Here is a 24,787-nt window from a genome sequence, read left to right as displayed (position 1 = left end):
GACAGCGGAAAAAATTGTTTAAATATCTTACAATTGTGGACCTGGCTTTGCTGCAGTGGTCTGTCTAAATGTGGGGCCAGAGGGGTCTGTCTAGACGTGGGGCCAGAGGGGTCTGTGAGCTGACTGACTGACCGGCTCGCGAGAGTCATTTGCGGAGCTTTCAAACTCTGAAGGCTTTTTTAATTCACCATCAATTTTCGTTGAACTGCCTATATTCAAAATCTACACCGCTGATTTCTCGCCTTAAAACATCTTAAAAATGAATTATTGATTTAATAATAGACGTAAATTGTGAAAATATGTGTACCGGAAACCATAAGCGCTTTACACCCGAATTGAATGCTGGGATACCTGCCCGGCCAAGTTCACACAAGTTACCATCCGATGTATCCTCGGTAAAATGGGCGTGTCGAGATCACATCCGGGGATTTTAACTGTTCTTGGCGAAATGCTAACTTGTGTATTGGGTCAGTACTTTGGCCACCAAACATGACGTTTCACAAGGACACAAGGACACAAGTCCATAGAAGAACACATATTGAGAAACGCCCATGGAGAAATGCGCTCCCTCGGCCTCTCTCTCTCTCTCTCTCTCTCTCTCTCTCTCTCTCTCTCTCTCCCGCGCCGTCAGTCAATCAGGTCTGCGGATCTGTTCCGTTAACGTTTAGGGTTTCTTCAGCTTCAGGTTTGTTTTTAACTTCGGTTTGTAGTCCTTACATGGTAACCAGTAGATTTCTGGTGAACGTGGGGTTTGTAGTCCTTACATAGTAACCAGTAGATTTCTGGTGAACGTGGGTTTCAGACGTGCTGCTTGGTTTAAATGCAACTCCCGTTGCGTCTCCGCCCCTCTCTCTCTGTGTCTCTCTCTTACTCACACACCCACACACACACACACACACACACACACACACACACATACCTTGTGTGGAAATAAAAGAAATAAAAAAAATAAAAAAGAACCAAAAACAAAAAAAATCACACTAATCATAAAAAATAAAAAGTTAAAAAAAGAAAGTTATATTGAGTATGAAAACTCTTGTTCGATACATTTTACTTCATAATTGCAACCGCATGTGTTGTATTCATTGTTGCAAGATGTTCCGTATATAGTTTGTTTGTTACCATGACACCACCCTTGATCTGAAGCTTGATGCTGTCATGTAAATAGTTTTCAAATCAGCAATAAATATAACAATTTTTGATCAACTTATATCCATTGCATGCTTAAATAACATACCGGTTAAAGCCCCGCACATTTCAGGAGAACCCGGCCCACTTCCAGGTCAAATCTGACCACTTCCGGGTTAGGCCCCGCCCAGTCCGAGTATGGATACGGATACAGATAATTCATGTGGTAAACAGATACAGATACAGATACAGATAATACTGTACATGTCATCCCTAGTGTCCAGGCTTTATCAGTTCTTGGTGATATCTGACCGCTCTGCCCTTACTATTGAGAGGATCTGGGTATGCTATTGCCCGGACCTCGCTTTCAACTATAATATGTGGTCTAACATTCCAGAAGTATCTCACAATCCAGATCATCAGCAGATTCACTACAATTTCATACAAAGGACATATCTCACCCAGTGAAAATGCATCACATTAAAACAATTAACAGCCCTTTATGCACTTTCTTCCCAATTAAGTTCAAGGTACATTTCTTCATATGTTCTGGGATTGGAAATATAGCATCCAAAACCTTGATTAATGTTACTGTGCCTGTTAATGTCAATGTTTTGATTATGAATAACCTGTCAGCCTTCTAGCTCTCTAAAACTCAAAAACGTGCTGTGTTTGCTGGACTTACAGCTGCTAAGAGGATGATTGCACCTGAAGCCACCTCATGTCTTATCTGTTCCTTCATGGATCCTTTCTTTTTGGATGTCACGTACATGGAACTTTTGAAGGATTGTGTGGGTGGAGCCCCAGGGAAGACTTTGGAGATTTGGCACAGCATTGCTAAGCCCTTGAAGGCAATGCTGTAGCCTTTTCTTTTCTTTGTGTGTGTGAGTGGTCCCTTGTCTTGTGTCTGTTTGTGTGTCTGTTTCTGCATGTGTTGTTTTGTCTCTCTCCCTCCTATTTTTTCTCTTTGTGATTTTGTGGCAATGGGATGCGTTCCTATGGCCCAATGTGTTGTTTGTAACTGTATGTGAATGTTATGTTTAATTTTTTTTTCTGAAAAAAAGATTTGATCACAAAATAATTAGCAACTCTGAGTTTATCATTTTTTTAATATTCATTTTTGGACATTTGAAGTCAAAGGGGATAGAGGGGGAACCACATACAGCAATGGGCTGCAGGTCGGAGTCAAACCCAGGGCCACTGCGTCAAAGAGTAAACCTCTACGTATGGGCACCCACTCTACCAACTTACCTATACAAGTTATACAGGCGATCCTGTGACTGTGCTTTTATGTCGTGATATACAGTAGGTCTTAAATTAGTTCATAAAGGTCTTAAAAGTCTTAGATTTGAATTGTTAAAACAGCAGAAACCCTGGTTAAGAAACAGATTGTCTAGCTTATTATGTTTCACATTGCAAAAAAAATATTAATGACTTTTTATATTTGTTTAAACAATATTTTATTTAACTGTTTAAATGATCAGTTAAAACTTATTGTTGGTCAAACGGGTAATCATTAACATTTCTAACTTCCATAATGAAGTAGCAAACTTAGCAAGCAATATGTACACAGAATATTGATACAAGCTTAAACAGAGGTTAGACAGCAAATATTTGGCACTGCACTGAATGTTACACACCAGGAAAATTAAGCTTGAGATTGTTGTCTCCACTTGTTTGACGGTTTTACCTCAGGAAGTCAACCCTGATAGCTGTTGTATAAATTGTTGACCATTTAGTTTGGGGAATTATCCCAGTTGGCATCACTGAAGAATTATTTCTTGAGCGAAAAGCCCAGATATCTACCACTCTGATCAATGCCTACTGTGCATTCAATCATAAGCAAGCGTCCATTCCCCTCACGGCACAAAGCAATTACAAATGGCTGCGAGTGAATTGAAACAGTGAAGAGCTGTAGTTGCGGCTTTTTTTCAAATGGATTCACTTTTAAGATCAAATTAATGGACTCCCTGGCTTGATAGAAATTATATTTCACAATTTATTTTCATAATAACCTCCCTTGGGCTGAATCCAGAGACATCTTATTTGGCAGACATTGCTCGTAGCTTTTAGGCCTTTCAGACCAGAAGGATAATGCAAAAGATCTGAATTTATAAAGCGCCCAGTCGGAATGACAAGTAGGGTTGGAAAGTGTTTGCAGAATTTTTTTTTAAACAGAGAAGAAATGAGTAGGAATTAATTACTCTTTTATATTTAAATTAATCAAATTTCTAGTTGTATAACCGTGTGTCTACACCGCCGCCGACTTGAGCGTCTAAAGTTTACGGAAGTCATTCATTTTCAATGGAAGCCAGCTTCTCTCAGCTGCAAGGAGCGGCAAATGTGTCGGCGTTGCATTTTGGGCGTTTTGAGAATGTTGACCGTCAATCAACCAACTTTATGGTAATGAGCTATGACACGGTTCAGCAGCTAACGTCAGCAACCAATCGGAATGTAGACGTCCTTCACGCTGGCTGATTCACGAAAAAACAGACGATAAACTTTTGTTCCTACCAAAACATTAATTCTGAAGACAACCTCATAATTTGCCGTTACTGGGTTACTATCATTTATGATATAACGTTGTTCGTTAAAGTCCTGCAAAAGCTTCCCCTTATTTTTTGACAAGTGTCCTTGGCGGGGCGGCCAGGGCTTCTTTGCAGCTGAAGTCGGCGGAGGTTTGAACGCGCAGTAAAAGAAACAAAACTTCTAATAAATGTGTTGAGGGGAAAAAACGATTGTCTTACTATTTGATTTCTGTTGTGTTGTTTTGATCTTTGACAAATGATCCACTCTGCAAACAAGATAATTGCCATAAAGTTGGCATGAATATTAATCCTGTAGCCATTCCTTTAGTACTACAATTCCACAAAACCTTCACTTACACCCCCCTCAATATCGTATATGTCTCTTATACAGCACCATTGATGATGAGGGGATCATCTTGGTGGTGGAAAAACATAATAGACATCACAAATCCAACACATGATTGTTCTTTAAGTACTTCTAGAGACAATAAAATCTGTGAGTCAGGCAGGCATGATGCTGAGATGCTCCCGTTTCTGGTTTTCTCTCTGATGTCCTCCGGCTGCTCTGCCTCGACTCTGTGATTTATTGAGTGTCCTGATGGTGTTCCTAAAGTAATGCTAACCACTAACTCCTGCTGACTGTACACTACCGTCTGCTAGTTAGCTCAGTTAGTTGGCAGCTTGGAGCACTGGGGGAGTGCTTGGTATCTACACCGCTGGCACAAGAGCTTTGGACCGCTGGGAGGACAAGGTTTTAAGGCCGGAGGCGGAGGGGAATGTTGGAAAAAATCAGTGTGGGAGTGAAGTACACATTGATAAAGTTTCTTGTATTAAAATAGTAAATTGGTTTTCATCTTCTTTTTAGCTTCACCAATATGTAGCTTACTGTAGCCTAAGATAACTCGGGATGTTTCTGGTCTAATAAAGCCAACATGATTATTACACATGCAGGCTACATCGTAGTGTCTGTCAACATCGTTGAACCAAATAGTAAAAGGTTAATATATCTCACTAAATGTCTTCAGAAATGCTTAAAATGACGGATAGTATTCCAAGGTTCTGAAAAGTGCGTGCAGCTGTCACTTTCAGTGCATGCACGATAAAGGAAAGTCAGATTTCACAATAGTGTTTTTGCGCTGGTAGGTAGACCTATAGTATAGTCTGTCTTTTTTTATTCCTTTAAATTTACCTTAATTTCCAAATAAACTAAATAATAAATAACAGAAGAACATAATTCAGACCTTTGGTTTTGATGTCCTTTTTTATTAGATTATTCCTTTCAAGACGAAAAGTAGACAACAGTCATTTACCTTTTTTCTTGCCGACAAAACCCAAAACTTTTTTGACTTGTTTTCTGTTTTTTTTGCTTGCCAGATTAAAATGAATGATTGAATGATCTGATCATACATGTCCTTTTGACTCAGTAAACAACATCAGGGTTTAGTCGATGGGAGCCTATAAAGAGTGGGGTTAAGTATTTCTTTCATAAAAACGTGCATCGCCTCATCTTTTTTCTGGTATGACAGGTGCACAGTGAACAACAAAAAACAACAAAGTGATAGATCCATCTCATGCAGCCACAGAATGTCAAGTTATTTCCCTTGATATCACTTTTTTCAGACATTTTTTCAATACAGGGTTTCTTTGATCATCTCAGCAAGAAGGAAACACCTCAAAGTTCACATTCAGATGTGGATTGCTCTTAGCTTTCATCTACCAGAATAGATTCAGACGCCACGTGCGGTATCACCTTGAGCTTCTAAATTATTATGAAACTACAACAGCTTACTCTGTATTCCATCGTTATGTGTAGAATTTTGTAATAACTCACTAGCAACAGGGAATGGAAAGATCTGCTAGTCTGTCTGCAGTAGCTCAGTCCTCACCTGGATTTTCTACTAGTTTCCGGCTGCGTTCTGTTTTTTTTCCGTCGTCTGCCACACGCCAAACCACACCGGGAGTGTCTGAGATGTGGAGCGTTTAAGCCTGCCCAACTCGCAGTTTATATTGCCTCTATGTTGTATTAACGCTCAGAAACCTAAGGTCATTAATATATATACACAATTCTTTGTCTGTCTGGTTTTATTTTCTAAAAAAACTTGTAAAACATCAACCCTCTTGTCTACTGTCAAGAAATGAAAATCATTTTTTTCAGGACAAACTGAGTTATTAGAATATTTGGGTTGCAGTGAGGTCACTTGAATGTTAAAAATGGTTTTAGGACCTTAAAGACAAATAAATAAATTAAATGAAACATGTATCTTACGGATGTGTATTGATATCACAGACAGAGCAGTACAAGCTAAGCCAATCTCCTCTAAAACATTTCTCATATGTCTTGGGTGTCACACTGTGAAGATATAAATGTAATACAGTTGACAAAATGCACACATTTCGTCAAAAAAAGGCCGGAAACTTTTGCCCTCATGGCATTTGCTTTTGCCAATAATCTATATAATAACGTCATATTTATTGAAATTACACGCACAGCAATGCTACACAAGCATTGTAAACAATAATAAACATTATAACTCAAATAAAGCACAAACTATTTACATTTCATCAAAAAAGGCCCAAATATATGCCAAATCTCAAACCAGTGACGCCATTCTCCTCTCTAAAACGGTAGATATCTGTCTTGTCCACCATATCATATTTTTGATTACATTAGACTAGTTTGACTTGGAAGATTTGTTCTCTTTTCCAACTCTTTACTCTTTGCTCTCGCTCTTGCCCATATAAGGCATATAGTGTGCCTTCACTTCCCTAAACCAACTCCCAATGATTCATGGGAGACTACAGAAGACACAGAGAACGGAGCTAGCGGCAGAAATGAGCAAAAATGTGATAAATTATGGACATCAAGTGGATAAATCTTGGATGTAACAGTTTGGATTTAATGCTCAACGACCCTGAAAAAGGCACAAGTTCCAGGCTGGATAGAAATTCAACTGTAGAGGCTAAAAAGACGTCAAAGAGACCTCCGTGACCATTAGCTCTTTAGCTTTTAGATGCAAAAATAAGGAAGTTTCTGTCTTTTATGGTTATTAAATGATTGAAATATGAATCAGAGGTGCCCTTTAGGATCGTTTACAATCCATTCGGTTCTTGATGGTTAAATCAAATAATCCCATGTTTATTAAACTAGTATCTACCTTCCACTCCAGGCACTTCTACAGTTAAACTCCATGCATTCTCTTTTCTGGCGTTGTCATAATAAAAAGAGTCTGATGCACTGTATATTATGTTTTTCCACCTCCAGACCTTGTGGTGTTGTCGAGGAGACATGTTGTCGATATTAGGGGGTGTCTTTTGGAAAATTGACTGGATGCTCCCGCTGTTTCACTTCCTGCCCAGCTGTCTGAACGTGCGCATTAAAAATCATTCGTCAGTTTGATAAAATTGAAAACTTTTTAATTTTCATTTTATTAGTCAGTTTTTACTTTTTCTTTATCCAAAAGAATCCGCAGGTTGGAGACAACACAATGTTAATTTTCTTTTTCTAGGATTCAGGGTTCTTAAATGTGAATTCAACTTGATGATAAAGGGACTGAAAAATGTCGCCTAGTATGAGTCAAGCTTCAAAAACACTAAACCCTACACTTCCCATAATGCATGTGGTGACACCACACTACCAGTTTGTAATGCAGGCTCTCTGTTTTAGTGTCCAATACTAAACCCAAATAACTCTTATGACATTGTCAAGGTTATATTTCCAGACTTGAGAAGGTTTTTCCAGAGCTACAGAAGACTGTTGTAAAACTGACAGGTGAACTGACGTTCGTGTGTAAAATCACTGAAGCTCCTTAAACTAAGTTTTTAAGTTAGTGTGTTCTATATTAAAGTCCTGTAATTTATACCTCCTTTATTAATTGTAATGGTTACATCATGCAACAATAGTAGGCTTGAATAAACAATTTCACCTCTGAAACAGTTTTTATCCCTTCAATTAAATTGTTCTTCCTCTTTTCAGATGGCATACCTTTGATTGAAGGCTCGCTCCTCAATCCCCCCATTTTCTGTTTCGAAAGAATTGTGTCTAATTAGCAAAGTGAGAAATTCTCATTGATCACGAGAAGGTTCCTTTACCAAACATGTTTGACATGATAGAATAAATGCTTTGAAGAATACACAGGGAGGTGTTACCAATATTGCATAATTGATACTGTTCAGAGAACTGATGTTATGCAAATAACAGTGGGCTACAACGGTGTTTCAGGCTCTTTCATCAACATGTACTCCAAATAAAACTCATGCACAGATTTCTGTGATAGATGATTTGTGGGTTACACATCCCAGCCACAGGAGTGAATGAAATGATCTCAGGTTCAAGTACCTTCTTTACTCTTCCACATTTAAAATACTTAGTACTAAGCTTTTAATGGTTTCCCCTCTGGAACAAAGTTTCTCTGAGTGCTTGAAAGGGCATCTTGCATATGCTAATTCCGTGTCTAAATCTTAAAAGGATGCAACTGAGGGCAGTGCTCGGTGAAACAGTGCATTCAGGGTGAAATCATAGCAGCTTTAGCAGGCTAAAGGAAAATAGGAAACCATTATAAAAACAACTGTTGCATATTGTCCAGGCAATTTGCAGCATTCTGGGGTGAAAACTTTAAATGAAGCTCAGCATTCAGTTCATTCAGGAAGACTTATATGCTTCATGATTCTCTCTCTCCCATCCCATCCATCTCATCCCATCTGCTGCAATATCCTCATCTGATTGTGGGCGTTTACTCTTTCAGTTAAACCAACCAGATTTTGCCACAATCTCTGTGAGCTATCGCATTGTTGCATTCAAACTTTAAATATGTTCCGTTCTTTGCTGCTGTCAGTTGTCATTTCAGACAAAATTGATGCAGCCCTCCTCAACCCCAATTCACTTCCAGTTCTCATAATTTCCCAGCACCCATGGTTCCTCCATCATCAGAAGCCCCGCTTCACATCACATCCATCCAGATCTTCAGGCTTCCATTATACCTTCATCACCTCCACCAGTGTCTAGACTCCATCAGGAGGGCTCTATAACCCTTATAATTTAACATTGCAATGGAGTCTTATCGCCAAAGAGTTTATTGACATGCTTTTATTTAATTGAAAGATTAAAATGTTTTTGACTGTATTATTTCATATCTTATATAGCTTTCTCACTTACAGTTTGGTTGACATAAAGCCCTAAAAAAGTCATCAAAAAACACCCAACAAAATCAACAAGAACACAAACTAGACAAGCAAGAAAAACAAATTACTGCGGTGCATGCATCCTCGGGCTTGGACCCCTAAAAATTGTGAACAGGGTCACATTTGCGAAGGGCCGGGTTTGGCCCTAGGGTCTTGAGTTTGACACATGTTCTGTAACCTATCAACCTATCATTCGCCATGCTCATTAAACTTAATTTAATCTTAAATTAATTTTCTCCTGATTGGAATGTTCATGCTTAGAATTACGTTGACAGGATTAAAATATAAGTGAAACAAAGGAATCACACTATCAAGACAATGCACAATATCAACAATTTGAACAGAGCTGATCCCCCCCCACCCCCATCTCCTCGAGTACATTGATTAGCATGATTAAGTCTAATCAGCCCAAATAAACAGCCTCCACCCCACCACAGAAGCTCATCAGACATCACTAATCAAGTACAGCTTGATGCTACTCTTCAGCCAATCGTGCATGGCGCTGTGAATAAATAGGGCTGATTTGATCAGTCTAAATTTTTAATCAGACGTTTGAACTGCAACAGTTATTTTCTCAGTTTACTCTGCTCTTTGTTTTGATGATCTGAGGTCAGGAGGAGGTCAGGGTGATTTTCCTGAAGAAAAGAAAATACTGTCAATGTGCAGTGCCTCCTCAGCTATTGGTTCTACACTTTGCTGAATGCTATAAATGCTTTATGAACTATAGAAACTGCTAAGCGAGTGCAAACATTAAAAAGACTGCAGTGTTTCAGCATAATATGTATACTTCACAATAACTACATAAGTGCTTTATTAAAAGGACTATTTCACCTATCAACCTACCTGTAAAACATTTATCTTTCTGTCATTATAGCTTAATGGCTATACACAAATATCAGTGTGACAACAGTCGCTATGTTTCAGTAGCTCTGTTCACTACCAGTGCTGAACACAGTTTATTTTTTTCATTTGTCTCTTTAATATGTCGTTGTAGATGTTGCTGTTACGAAAGAACAGTACGCCATGTGAAGTCATAAAAACAAATGTTTAAATATAGGAAACTGAATACTGTAAAATGAGAATGAAAACTGGGTATTTTGTCATCCAGCTGGGGTATAAGCACATCTGCTGCTGCCTAAGGCAATATGTCAAGACCTCTGTGGAAATAAAGAAAATATCATGCCACCCAACTTCCTTAATGTTTTCAAACCATTGCTGATGAAGAAGAACTAAGACCTGGTGAAAATCAGATGATCATCAACATGTACTCCAAATAATTACATTATTAGGCCTGCAACTATTAATCTGGGTATTATTTTCTGAAAGAAATCTATTAGTTTTTTGGTCTATAAAATGTCAGAAAATTTGGTTAACATTGATTCAAATATAACTAAGATCCACTTAATTTTCCACTCAGTCAGGTACGCGGGGAGGGGATTGCACTGCCGGCTCACCAGCTGTCGTCACGGGAAGGGGCTACTGTCGCGCGTCGGGGGCTTTTGAGGGATGCGGGTGAGAAATTGTCTTTTACTTGTCCATGTCCATCTCAGGCTGTTGCTGACTGTTGTCTTCCTGACTCTGGCCATCCTCTCTCCCCCATTCCTCGTCCGCTCTTCCCCCCCCCAACCCCAGTAATTATCGGTGACTCTGACACCAGGGATATACATTTTTTTTAATGCGTCACACATTGCTTTCCAGGGACCAAGGTTGTAGACATCCTGGCCAAAGGAAAGGCCCTGATACCCTCACTCATGAACTCCATTAAACACATAGTGGTCCATTGTTGACATAACTACGTGTCCTGTCAGGAGAGTGAATGCACAAAGCGTGACTTGAACCTACTCAATGATGCTTGTAAGAGCACTGAAGTTGGTTTTTACTTCGGGCCCACTTCCATCTCTAGGTCGCGGAAGAGGCCTTTTTAGCAGACTACTCATCCTTAACACCTGGCTTCAGTTTACATGCAACATTCACAATATAGGTTTTATTGACAATTTGAATATATTTTGGGGACCTGGCTCGCTATTTGGCAGAGATGGGATTCATCCCAATGCACGAGGCACCCAAGTGCTCTGTGGCAACTTGCAGCCTGCAAACAGATTCATATTTGACTGTGTACATCTTGTGGACATGTGCACATGCAAACGTCCACACAGCAGCTCCCTCATTTCAGTTAGAATCAATCACAGACCAAACAAATAGGTGAAGCCACTATGAAATAAAAACTACTTGAGTGCCCATATTATGAAAAAATCACTTTTATTTTGTGTCTCTGATGCTTCTACACTCATTTAAACATCCATGCTGTTTTGAGTGAGTTAAAGATTTCTGAATGTCCTCTGCCTTCTGTCTCCGGGTGAGCTGTTCAAAATCTCGATGGCTTTCTACTAGTGCTGTCAGTTAAAAACGTTAATAACGGTGTTAACGCCAACCCATTTTAACAGCGTCAATTTTCTTATTGCAAGATTAACGTTCTTTTTGGCCTAGCAAACTTTGTAGTTTTGTAGTAGTATGTAGTAATGTTAGAAAAACTACAACACCACACCGGCTCTAGGTAGACCAGAAACAAAACAGCAGGCCCGCCGCGCACACAACGTTTGGGCTTGCAAACCAGCCAAAGAGTAGTAACGTTACGTTTTGAGTGGATGGCAAGCGCGAGACGCTGAAATGGATGCCAGTAAGATTCTGAATGGAAAGTTTACTTTTTAAAAGTTGCTAAATGTTCCATTGACAAGACCCAAGTGATCTGTGTGATTGTCGTTGTGAACTGAGCTATCATCGCAGCACGTCCAGTCTGAAATACCACTTGATGGCTGAGCACACAGCTGATGTGAATTCTCCCCCCCCCCCCGTCAAAACATTTTTGTCACCTTTTTATTGATGGACAGTGTTACATTGTGTGGGAGATTATTTGCTGATATGTCTCAAAGTGAGATGTCTCACTCTAAAGTTAAAACAAGTGAGATGTCTCACTCTATAGCTAAAACAGAGACCCAAACACACAGGGTAAAAACAGGATCTGCAGCAATGTGCGGTACAACAAAAATCGGGTGTTTTTTGAAAAAGGAACTATGTGAACCTTTTCTAGTACAACCTCAAAATACAATTATGAACCTGAAAATTAGCAGAATATGGGCGCTTTAACTGCAAAGACAGTAAATTTAGTAGCCATTCCTTGTCAGCCACAAAAAAATGAGACAGCTAATAAATTTAACACACTGTCATTTACGCTACTAAACGTCAGGTCCTTGGCAGGAATATTTATATATATATATATATATATATATATATATATATATATATATTTTAAAGATAATTTTTTGGGCTTTTCCCTTTATTTGATAGTGACAGTGGATAGACAGGAATGGGGGAGAGAAAGAGGGGGGATGCCACGTAGCAAAGGGCTGCAGGTTGGATTCAAACCCGGGCCGCTGCCAAGGACTCAGCCTACATGGGGCGCACACTCTTACTAGGTAAGCTAGAGACCGCCCCTGGAACATTTTGAAGTTTAATCTATGATTTTGTCATTTAGCACAATCTTGATTTTATGTTTTTAACTGAAAGCTGGACCATCATAACAGTGGTGCTGTTCTCATCGAGTCAGCTCCCCCTAAATTTAGTTTTATGAGTGAGCATAGAATGAATAAGAAAGGAGGTGTAGTCGCCATTTTGTTTAATGACTTATTCCAATGTACGCAAATATCTTATGGAAAGTTTTCCTCTTTTAAATATGTGGCTCTTCAGCTAAGGTTGTTTCCTCAACCTATATTTCTAAATATCTACAGGCCACATAAATAACTTCTTTGATGACTTCACTGCAGTCTATAATCTATAATAGCTTTGACTGTGTAATTAGTGCTGGTGATTTTAAGGACAAGGGACCAAAGAACTGTGATGCGTTTTTGAGAACTATGGACTGACTCAGCATGTGACGGAGCCCACACACAATAAGGGACACACTCTGGACTTAGTTATCTCCAAAAGTCTGAACATTTCTAAAATTGTAGTGACTGATGTGGCTCTCTGTGATCATTCCTGTGTTTTCTTTAACGGCACTATCTCTGTGCAGAAAAGTGTTCAAACTAGGGTAAAGGTAATCAGAAAACGCCAGTGAGTCAGCTCCACACCACCACTCTCTGTGGTCTCAGTCACTGAGCTTGTACATCATTTCAATTGTAAAATTACAAATGATATTGATACCATTGCTCCCACTAGAGTTAAATCGGTCTCTGGTAAGAAAAAAGCTCCATGGAGAAATGTCACGCTGGTTAGAACAGAAAAAAGAGCTGAACGATGGTGGCAACAAAACTAATCTCCAGGTCCATTATGAAACCTAAAAAGATAGACTTTGCATTTATAATTTGTAACTGAGGAATGTATGAAGGTTGTCCTTCTTCTCTGACATCATTGCTAGAAACAAGAATAATTCACATGCTTTGTTTGCTACTAAATAAATAAATTAAGTAAATTCCATAATGACACAATTTCATACGATAAACCAAAAAAATCTGGAGGACATTGTACAACATCTGAAAATCCCATCCTGTTGCCTCAATATTCTACCGTTTTCAAAATTATTTGAAATTTTTTGGCTTCAAATCTTCTACAGATTGTAATCACGTCTCTTCTTTCAGGTATCTTCCCACAGGCCCTGAAAACTGCAGTCAATAAGCCACTCTTAAAATTTTAAAAAAAAAATCTAGACACGTCACTAATAAACAGCTATAGGCCAATATCAAACCTTCCATTTTTAAGTAAAATCATTGAAAAAGGGTTTTTTCAACAACTTATCCTTTTTTTGTCAATAAACAACAAGTTTGATGCCTTCAAGTCGGGTTTTTGACCACACCCCAGGAATGAGACGTTTCTTGTTAAAGTCTTTAATGACATCCACTTAAAAACTGACAGTAGCAAAATTTCAGTCTTAGTATTACTTGAGCTCAGTGCTGCATTTGACACGATTGACCATGACATATTATTAGACAGATTAGAAAACTGGGTTGGCCTTTCTGGCTCAGTGCTAAACTGGTTTGAATCCTATTTAAAGAATAGGAACTACTTTGTAGCTGTAGGTAATCTGTAGCATAATACTTTGACGTGTAGAGTTCCCCAAGGCTCCGTTCTGGGGCCTCTTCGGTATAACATCTACATGTTTCCACTGGCCCAGATTATGGAAAACAACAAGATTAGTGACCATATCGGATGACACACAAATTTATATAACCTTAACACCTGGGGACTGTAGTCCAATACAAAACTTGACTAAGTGCATTGATCAAATTATTGACTGGATGTCCCAGCCACTTTCTTAAATTAAATAAAGAAAAAACTGAGAGGAAAAGAGCAAAACTGGAACAATTGAAAGTTAGCCTTCTGCTTCAAACGGCAATGTTAAAAACAACAGACCAGAAATCTTGGTGTAATTATGGACTCAAACCTGAATTTCAACAGCCACATTAAGACAATACTAAATGCAGCTAATTATCACCTTAAGAATCCATCAAGGCTTAAAAGACTCATGAAAAAAAAATTGTCCATGCTTTCATCTTCAGTAAACTTGACTACTGTAACGGTGTCCTTACAGATCTCCCTAAAAAAATCAATCAGACAGCTGCAGCTGATTCAGAACGCTGCTGCTCGAGTTCTCTCTAAGACCAAGACGGTGGCTCACATCACTCCAGTTCTGAAGTCTTTACACTGGCTTCCTGTACCTCAAAGAATTGATTTAAAAATATTTCTGCTGGTTTATAAATCACTAAATGGTTTAAGTCCAATATATACATTTCTGATCTGCTAGTAAACTATGAACCATCCAGACCTCTGAGGTCGTCTAGGACAGGTCTGCTTTTTGTCCCCAGAGTCAGAACTAAACAGGGATAAGGAGCATTCACTTTTTATGCTCCGCATATCTGGAACAAACTCCCAGATAACTGCAGGTTTGCAGCAACTCATTTTTAAATCAAGCCTGAATACCTTTGTTTTTGATGTTGCCTTTCTTTAATGTATTGTACTGTGTATTTTATTAGTTTGAAATAATAGTTTTTAATTTTGTATTAATTTCTTACTGTTTTTTTATGTTTTATGTAAAGCACTTTGAATTGCCCCGTTGCTGAAATGTGCTGTATAAATAAAGCTGACTTGACTTGCGCATCCTTCCAAAATGCGTTTACAGTTACAACAATTTTATTAAGGCATCAGTAAATGACAAAGAAACTTTCTATTTGGAATCACAATTCCGCTGTGGACTGAAGGACATGTTTCTTCTAGTTTTCCTTGAAACTGGTACATCATCAGGTTAAAAGGGATTTTGAAAAGTCACACTGCTACACATTTTCCCCTCAAGGTTCAATAAAGTTAATCTTGCCCTTAACCTCAATGATCACTAACAGTGAACCCCATAAATGCTACAGATATAGAGACCACTGACATTTACTCTTACTACTGTTTCCAATCCCCTTTTGATGGCACATATCACACCAACTCTGTAGTTTCTTATTTTTATGGAGCCAGTCCAATCTTTCTCCATAGGCATTGAGGACAATATGACACAGGAAACAAATGAGAGAGAGAAAAATAGCATTAGGGAATGAATTGATCTCTATCTGCAACATTTTGCCTGCTACCCTGGCATAAGTGTGCTCAGATTCTTTGGCAAAGCATCCCTTCATACTTTCATTATTTTTCTGGTGGTGCTTTCCATAAAAAGCCTCTTGAAGTTGCGCTCTTTTAAGCGCCACATTAAAGAAATGATGCACAGGCGGCCTCTGAAAACTGGCACGGTTCATGTTTACTGTTTTTCTCTCAGATATCATAATCCTACTATTGAATTTACCATCCACAACTCCTTCCTCGGCCCTCTCTGTTTGCTATTATTTGATATGAAAGGCACAGAGCAAAATTATTCCATTATGTCCTCTGTTGTATCTGTTCCATGTGTGTGCTTGGCAGGAAAGTTATGAATACAAATTCAGGCCAACAGACTCTTTATTCATGACAGCACCAGAGGTAATATCGTTTCTTTTTCTCTCTCTCTCTCTCTGAGAACAATGGTAGAAAACATCTTAGAATTTGGCACCCACAATATGTCTAGCACTTGACCTTTCCTTTCCATCACACAGTTTTATGAGAAGCCTTCCTGGGTTGCTGAAATTTAGGCAGGTAAACAAGGCAAAGCTGAGCAAAGCGACCGACTGATATGGAGATAAGATGAGGTTGGCTGTCCCCACGGGGCAAGGGTGAGATTGAAGGCTTGGCTTTGGGAATGCATTTAAAACGTTGATGTATTTTCTCCACCCTTTCGTCCTGCCTGCAGCATTGATCTGCAAGCAAGACCTAAATCAACCCACGCAAATGAACTGAACAATGACTGACATTTAGCAAAGCGCTGTTGGCTTCCAATCATCCTGCAGGTCATACTCAACTAGTGCCCATATCATATACATTAATATAGCAATAAAGGACAAAATGAAAAAGGCTCAAACTAACTTTGTTGAGTACCTTTTATTAACAAAATGTCCCATATCAAATCAACATATTTAAAAAAAGGCAATGGTATATAAATATACAATGTCAAATTATTCTCCTGTGGCAATTGTTAATTGTTCTGTTGTCTCTAGGTCATTCAATATGTTGAAGTCAGTATTTATACAGTATTTATATATTAAGATACTTATACTAATTCTGCACCCTGGGGCATTTACATAAATGTATCAAATAAAAGAGTTTTAGGAAGGGCATTACGTTGTGACCATTACATTGTGGGCCCTCAGGCCAGCTGTTTATTGTGCGCGGTTTAACTAAAAATGATTTAGAAATATGTGAATGTAAAACAGACTGTTCTTATATAGCGCATTTATAGTCTAACAACTACTCAAATTGCTTTTACAAATTAAAGGAACCTTTCACCATTCACACACAGTGTTTGAGGCTGCCGTACAAGGTGCCACCTGCTCATCAGATAAACACACACACACACATTTACACACCGATGGAGCAGCATCGGGGGAAACTCAGGGGTCAGTGTCTTGCCCAAGGACACTTTGACAGGCATCAAACCATCAACCTTCCCATTGGCAGGTGACTCCTCTATCACTGAGCCACAGCCGCTCGTGCCAAGTAGGTTTTGACAAACAAAATACATTTTCAATAACAGTAATCAAATGACCCTGCCGCAGTATATGTTTAAATTTTCTGCCAATTCATCAGAGTGAGGGGTTGGGTAGCAGCGCTCATTGTTGTCTAAAACTACATTTGGGTGGTGCGAATTTTTTATTTATCATAGCTTAAACCAAATGTTAGTTGTTAAAATTGCTTATTGTTGTTTTAACTTTGAATTTCAGCAGAGAACTTGATCTTTTTCTCAAAACATTTAGTTTTTCTTAAAGCACCTTCTAGTCAGCCTCAGATTCAATTGCATAGACACAGTGCTAGGCTATGATCACTAGATGTAAGGGTGTGTGTGTGTGTGTGTGTGTGTGTGTGTGTGTGTGTGTGGAAAGAGATTTTAGGTTTTGCACCAGCTCCCCTCCTGTAAATCTGCCACTGAGGTTACAAAGGTACGGAAAAGCTCCATCCTTTATGATTGCAACAACTTAGGTCTAAGTGTGATGGTTGGAAACACACCCCGCTTTAACTTAATGAACTCTCATGATACAGGCAATTATTTTGGACACAGTAAACCATCTATCTCTCTTACATTTTAAAAAGCTCCAAATAAATATGTCTGTCGAGAGACTGTGGTTTTCATTACCACACTAAAATTAATCTCCTTTTTTTTCACACGTCTATGGCGACTAATGGACAAAAATGTGCCTGTAACCCCCGCTACAGTCGTTAGGCATTCAGAAAATGGGGCTCTTTTCCTCTTGTAATGGGACTTTCAAATAAATCATTCATAGCACCAAGCTAAATTAAATGCAATAACTTTTCAATGATTCCTTTTAACCTGCTGTGCAGATGGAGTAGGCCATTCCATTGCTATGGTGCATTTACTCAACAAAATGTAGCTATAAATGACTTCCGCACAAAACAGCCTTTTTAGTTAATGATTTTCCGTTAGGGTTTTAGGAAAATTGAGCCGGTAGAGAGACAGCTTTGAGGGTTGTTTGAGCTGCCATATGTAAAGACGAGAAATATGCACTATTAAAGGTAAATACAAAGGGAAATATTTATTTTTATTTTCCTCTACACTCCACACTTCCTATACACATTTCATCTCAGAGCTGTTGTCTGTATGTTTGGCTGTGACAAATGGAACAGCTGCATTGTGATGGCCCGCTTCCAGCCCTTATGCAATTCAGTGCTCCGTCTCACAGCAAAGATTACTGTTGTTTTGTTGTCCTCAAAACTGACAAGAATAATTATTCATTTTTGTCTTATTTGCATCCTGATGTGGCATTTTCATGTTTGTTTACACACCACACCAGCCCATTTGGAACAGCTGAGCTGACTGTCACAAGCCAGGAGTCTGCCACAACTTTAACTTGTAAGTACATGTAATGTTTAAGGTTTAACATTAGTATGATGAAAAAGGAATCATTGAAAAGTTATTGCATTTAATTTACCTTGGTGCTATGAATGATTTATTTGACGTATTGTGGTACAACTGCGTCATATGTTGTTTATATAACGTTGGCACTAAGCCCGCAAAGTAGTCAGTTATCAGTAGTAAACGGCTGTATGTATGAGACCTGCCTGAAACACCAAATGAGAACATCACTGGCGACGAGGATAAAAACAAACCAGGGACTTTGCTCACTGAAGCGGGAGGACCACAAGTGGCTAGATCGAACCCTAACCTGGGAAGGATGACGAGTTGCTAAAACAGATGGAGAAGGAAAAAATGTCACTTGGGAATTCTGTTGCTCTGCCAACTTTTGATACCGAAACGGGTCCGAGGTTAGTAGGACCACGCCAGACAAAATGGATACGATGGTTTGAGAACTATATTACAGCATTGAATGTTACCAGAGATGCTAGGCAAAAAGCACTTGGCAGGAGAGCGTGTGCATGATATCTATGACATGTTAGCAGCAGAGCAAGATAAGTTTGCAGATGTTAAGCAGGAGTTTGGCACGTATTTCGCGCCTAAAAGTACATACGGGATCAAGTCTGTATGTTCTGATAAGCAGTGCAACAGCCTTAAACACACTTGACATCGCTTAGAGAACCTTTAACATTAAATGTTAGATGATTTCTTTAAATGTGAGATGGTGTCAGACTTTTATCTTTTCAAAGTATTCTAGTGTATGGTGGGCATTATTCAACTAGTGCAATACCCGTTCAAAGTGTGCCTGTTTGGAACGGGCTGATTGTTTGGCCTGTGTATTGCTGCTTGTACAGTAGCTTTCTCCAGGACCATTTTTACCCAAATGACTTACAGAAGGACCCCAAAGCACTTCTTTTGCAACCCAACTTTATACTATAGACTTACTGTGTACTTCTACTTCTGAGGTAAACATTGTACTACTTAATTTACCTGACAGAGAAATGTTACTGGCTACATTGCAGATTGACATTTTATTCACAAAATGTCACAATTAAAATGTCGAATGGTGCATGGCGCACTGGCACAAGTCCGTGCGGCCCGTTATGGGAGCCAATCAGCAAAAATCTGTGTTAATCAACCACCAGAACTGGACCAAGTGTGTTGCCAGAGTCAGCCGGCTCCGGCAATGTGAGTGTTGTGGTTCAGAGACAGAGAGAGAGAAAGAGAGAGAGAGAGGAAGAAAAAGTGATGAAAATAAAGAGTTTTTGTATTAAGTACATTTTAGTGTTGTGTTTTTCGTCAACGATATTGCGTGTTGATATTGTTAACGGGGGTAAAGTGTCAACATTTGCAATTTTCTTTTGGTGTGGTTAGCCTTTACACTGCACTTTTTCAAATGCTCCAAACAGTGTACACAACTGTCACACTGTTGAAACATGTTGGCTCTGTAGGTAAAATGCAGGGGGTCCAGGAGTTGGTCAGAACCACCGTGAACCACCATGAAGCAGAGCCATTTTCATTTTGGCGCCCATATTATTCAATCTGTCCAGCCAAACCGGCTGCAATCACCACTTTGGACCGCGCTGCAGCAATCATTTCGGCGAGCAAATGTGTCAAGCCAGGCAGGTAATCACACACAGGAAGGCCACAGTGCAGCTTAATACTTTACCAAATAAACCAAATTTCAAAATTAAACACCCAGGTTCATGGTGATTTTAGCTGTATTGACTTCTCAGCTCTGTCTACACCTTCACACACAATTAGGCACACAAAGAGAGCGACCGAGGGACGGTCAGACAGAGTGACACACTCACACACCCACACACAAACACACACACACAGTCTGGAATAAACAGCCAGGTGCGTGATCAAGCACGAATCTACGCTTCACAGCTATTTACTGCGCTTCAGCTCGCAGTGCGTTCCTGGCGTTTGGGTTTTGAGTTGTGAGAGAACAAGGCACTCAAAAGAATTCATTACCACCGAGGTCAGGGCGACGGGTTTGCAGTAATTCAGTCCTGTAATCCTTGTTTTTTGGGGACAGGGATGTTGGTGGAGCACTGGAAGCAGGTTGGTAAGTCAGCTGGAGTTGTTTCCGTGAGGTTTATGAGCTCATCTTTAGTGAAAGATGTCTGGGTACCGCAGCTGAAAACTAAATTAAAACTAAAAACAAGATAAAACGATGTGCACTGTAGCTGGCGCCATCTTGATCTAGGAAAGTCTATAGTCTAATAGGTCTGTAGATAAAGATCTATAATCTGGGTATCTACAAGCCTGACATCCACAAGAATAGCCTCAAAGCAAATTAATGTGCACTGCACAACTCAAGTGTGAGACACAAATCGCCCCCATATGTTGCCCAGTGGTAAGAGGTAACTATGTAGTTTGCATTGCTCTGATTTCTGTTAGTGGAAAGCCGTGTGTGTCTGAGGGACACGCTATGATTTCAAAGGTTAATGCATGGCAGAAATAGAACATGAGTGGGTTTGATAATCACAGGCAAACAAGAGACCAGTGATACACCATGTCAGCTTGAAGATGCAACTGTGTGTGTATGTGTGTAAAAGACTGTAGAACAATATGTTCAGGAAAATAGCTGTGTAAGTTTGATTTTAAGAAGGGATGTGAACAAATATTAACCTTAGGAAGTTAGTGAATCTGGAAGTTTATAATGTATTTGTATAATATATGTATATAATTACAGAAATTGTTGGGTCTTTTTTCAGATTCAGATAACTTTATTAGTCCCCAAGGGGCAATTCATGTTTTACAGCCAACCCAACCCATCCATTAAGAGTTAAACTTAAAAGTGCATTAGCATACAATGTATATCATGTTAAAAATAAATATTAAATAGTAAATTATAGAGTGTGCTCTAGACCCCATTATCTGTAGTGTGTTGAGAAAACAGAGTTATGGATTTTGTATAAATACTGGATGACCGCCAGAGACAGTGCTTAACACTGAATCTCTGTATCTCTCTGTATCGCGCTTGCGCAGGTCGAGTATTTATGTCAACAAAGTCACTTGTGACCTCGGGGTGACCCTGGCCAAGGTATTAAGTTCTAGAATCATCCCCGAGCTTATTCCTACAGAATCTTCTCGTGGGTTCGCAAGATTCCAAGTGACCAAGAACTATGGCTGTCATCCAGAGTCCCCCCCCCCCCCTCTGGTGAGATGCAACCTCAGAGCCCCTTTAAAGAAGCGGGATACAAGCCTGTGGCTCCCCAGTGTGTTATTGTCAACCGCAAAAATGCTGCAATAAAATGGCAGACACATAGAGTAGAAGGAGACCAGCCACCGTTCAGGAGGGTCTGCAGAAACTCAAGGATGCCTCCCCCTTGCCAGTGCAGCACGAACGATGGACCCCATGGAGCTGGCATTGGCCCCATATAATGAGCTATGACCCGAGGAACGAAAGTCAGGCCCTGAAGCAGTGGAGGGCCCCTATTCAGCATACTCATTTAAGAAAATGGCTGAAGCCGCCATCAAAACCATTTCCTCCTTAGCCACAAGCTCAGCAACGGGTGGATTGGGTGGAGATGCCTCCAACATACCAGTACTGGAATAGAAGGCCAGAAAGAGAGACTTCATCTGGTCCAGCTCAGTGGTTAGCAAGTCTACCTTAGCCTTTTAGTCTTCTTCTTGCAAGGAGCACCCGCAACCTTTGTGGTCCAAAGCTTGGATAGGGTAGCTTGGGCTGGGGTCAACTGCTCTGAAAATTACAAGTCATTGTTATATAATGACAGAAAGGCCTTTTATCGTTTTATCAAACATGTTTGGAACTCACACATTGTACTGCACAGTTCTGGCTCACACTGTACTGCTGCCGGAAATACTCATTAGAGACCAAATGTGTATTAATCCAACAAATGTACTTACTGCTGTTTGAGTAACATTTATTTAAAACTGCAGTGGCCAGAAACAATAAATATATATAGTTTTATGGTTACGTAAGAGTAGAGGTAGTTAGGGGATAGCTTGTAGGCTTATAGCCTGCTACACTGTTATTTTGCATTACTCAGTTTTTAATGATGCACCTAAACAAATGCATTGATTTGACTCACAGCCTTTTTATTCTTTATTTTTTCAGCAGATACAAGCTACATTCAGACAGCCTATCACTGATCTGCAGCTATTCAGGAATATGTATGAAGCTGTTTAGTGCATGCTTGAAGTCATTGAGCTTTGGGATAGCAATCTCATGCTGAAGAGATGTTTATTCAATCTCTTCTTAAAGGAATGAACACTACTATGTGTTTTCACCGATGACAGCAGGGGGAAGGCTGTTCCATGTTGTTACAGCAGAGTGGAGAAAGCTGCTGTCAAGGCATTTGGTGTAAGCCCTGGGGAATGATAAAGCATGGCTTGGCGGTAACAATCGAGAGATTCAGAGATTCCTGGGACAAGAGTTGAGAGTAGTAATGTTTTCGGGTCTACTGGAAAGTTAGGAGTATGCATTTTGACAAGAACTTGTTACAGCAACTATTCTGCGATGGATCAGCTTGGTGATGGCATAATCTTTTAGGGCATAGTCCTCATCCATACCATCATCTTTGGTGCCTTTCTTTGAATGATATCTAGCTGCCTAACCCTACAATCACACACACTTGCTTGATGGGCATTACTGGGCGTGCATAGCCACTTCTGTCTTGATAGTAGCATGCTATTGCCTAGAATCTGCAAGAGGTCTTACTAGTCACTTCAGAGGTATTGTCAGGTCACAAGAACAATGTTTGGGGATTGAAAAGTATTTATTTCTTGATAGGATTAACAATATATATGAGATAAAATGCCAAACTTATCAGATATATACAGAAATACTATGTCCTGAAGCGTTTCCACCATCTTGAATGATTTTCGACTCAAGCAACCAACGTACATACATTCAAGCTGCCCTCACACTGCCTTCACTCCAATTGGCAGTCGCTTAGTCACATTGCTCAGCAATTGCATAAAATAGACTTCTTGTCTATTTTGGCCCCGCCTTGCTCGGGTAGCAGCAAGCTTGTTGCTGGAAAACAACCACTTCCATTGAAAATGAATGGTAGCCTGACGCTTTTTTGCTGTCTCTTGTAGCTAATGTGACTGTAGGGTAAGCGTGATTTGCGAGGCCTTCATTCAGGCACAAACCGTTCTCATTCCCAACGTTTAAAACACTGACGCTTGGTCAGTGGCTCTCAGCGTCAGATACCAACACAAAAATCACCCTTTAGATTCCAAATGGGACGTGCCAGGCAGAGCAGTAGCTCGACCGCGGCGGTGCAGGTTGACGTGGTATTACGTAAGAACGACAACGGCAGCAACTAGTATAAAGACTGAAAATCTGCATAAGAAGGTTGGTTGGGGTGATGGACGGGTCAAACAACACAGGAATTTCACCCAGGAGATTGTGGTTTTGTTTCCCGTTCTTGTCCCGCATGTCATTAAAACTTACATTTTGTAACCCTAGCCACAATCTTTTCCTAAACCTAACTGTCCCATTGCATATTCCTAGAACTTCCATCTGCTCAATAAGCTTTTTGTTTTTTAAATATTTCTCCAAAAGAGGAAATCAGGGCAAGATGGGATCATTGCCTTACACAGTTACTGGGCTTGAAGGTGGCCTTCCAGGCATCAGTTCATTTTCTGATTTTTTCCAGGTCTTTGGCACATTAATCAACATTTCTGTAAATGTGCCAGTGTGAGCCAGTCGGATTATTTTCAGCTGTAGTCCATGCATGTCTTTATGGTGGGAGGAAACCGAAGCACCCGGAGGATTCCCACGCGAACACGGGGAGAACATGCAAACCCCACGCAGAAAGGCCCAGAACCCAGAACCTTCTATCTGTGAGGCAGAAGTGCTAACCCCTGATGTTTTTCCTGTTCCTGGAAAAACACAGTGCCAGTCAACATAAAGCATAAAGCAATCATGTTTCCTCCAAAAGGGAATCCTGTTTAGTATATAAACAAAGGTTTTATAAAACATGTGCAATAAAGATGGTCCTTTAGCAAAGTTGCTCCATGCAAATGTTTCAGTTTGTCATTACTTTGGGATCAAGCCAGTTTAGAAAAAAATGTTCTTCAAATGTTATGGAAACCTTTTTCCTAATTTTCTGTCAAGTGGAGTTTAGAAATGTGAATCTGAGGCAGGCTTGTGTGTGTGCGTGTGTGTGTCTGTGTGTGTGTGTTTGTGTGTCTTTGATCTGGTACACCAGTCACTGAAGATGCTACAGGCCACCAAACATCTGCATAAATCTGTGTGTGTGTGTGTGTGTGTGTGTGGGGGGGGGCTTGTGTGTGTGGTGTGTATGTGTGTGAGAGAGAGAGAGTATGTACATATGTGCGTTGGTGTGTGCAAATCTGTGCATGCTCTATTATCTCATCTTCTTCAAGTACCCCTCTGAGTTGGGTTCCGTCTTCATGCCACCTGCTCCTTTTGCAATGCATTATGCACTGTTCCACTACATATATTTATTTATTACTG

The 24,787-nt window shown here is 39.8% G+C and overlaps 1 long non-coding RNA gene across 1 annotated transcript; it reads right to left on the bottom strand.

The window, feature by feature from the left end:
* Window positions 1–5,875: 5,875 nt before the first annotated feature.
* Window positions 5,876–23,461, bottom strand: LOC116672433 (uncharacterized). The gene is made up of 3 exons (XR_004327550.1): window positions 23,451–23,461; window positions 19,274–19,278; window positions 5,876–6,151 (listed from the first exon to the last, which is right to left on the bottom strand). It is a non-coding gene; the product is annotated as an uncharacterized LOC116672433 (long non-coding RNA).
* Window positions 23,462–24,787: the final 1,326 nt, after the last annotated feature.

Source organism: Etheostoma spectabile, chromosome 22 (assembly GCF_008692095.1).
Source record: "Etheostoma spectabile isolate EspeVRDwgs_2016 chromosome 22, UIUC_Espe_1.0, whole genome shotgun sequence".
Classification (NCBI taxonomy): domain Eukaryota; kingdom Metazoa; phylum Chordata; class Actinopteri; order Perciformes; family Percidae; genus Etheostoma; species Etheostoma spectabile.
The sequence above is the reverse complement of the archived record's forward strand: the minus strand, read 5'-3'. Positions and strand labels throughout refer to the sequence as shown.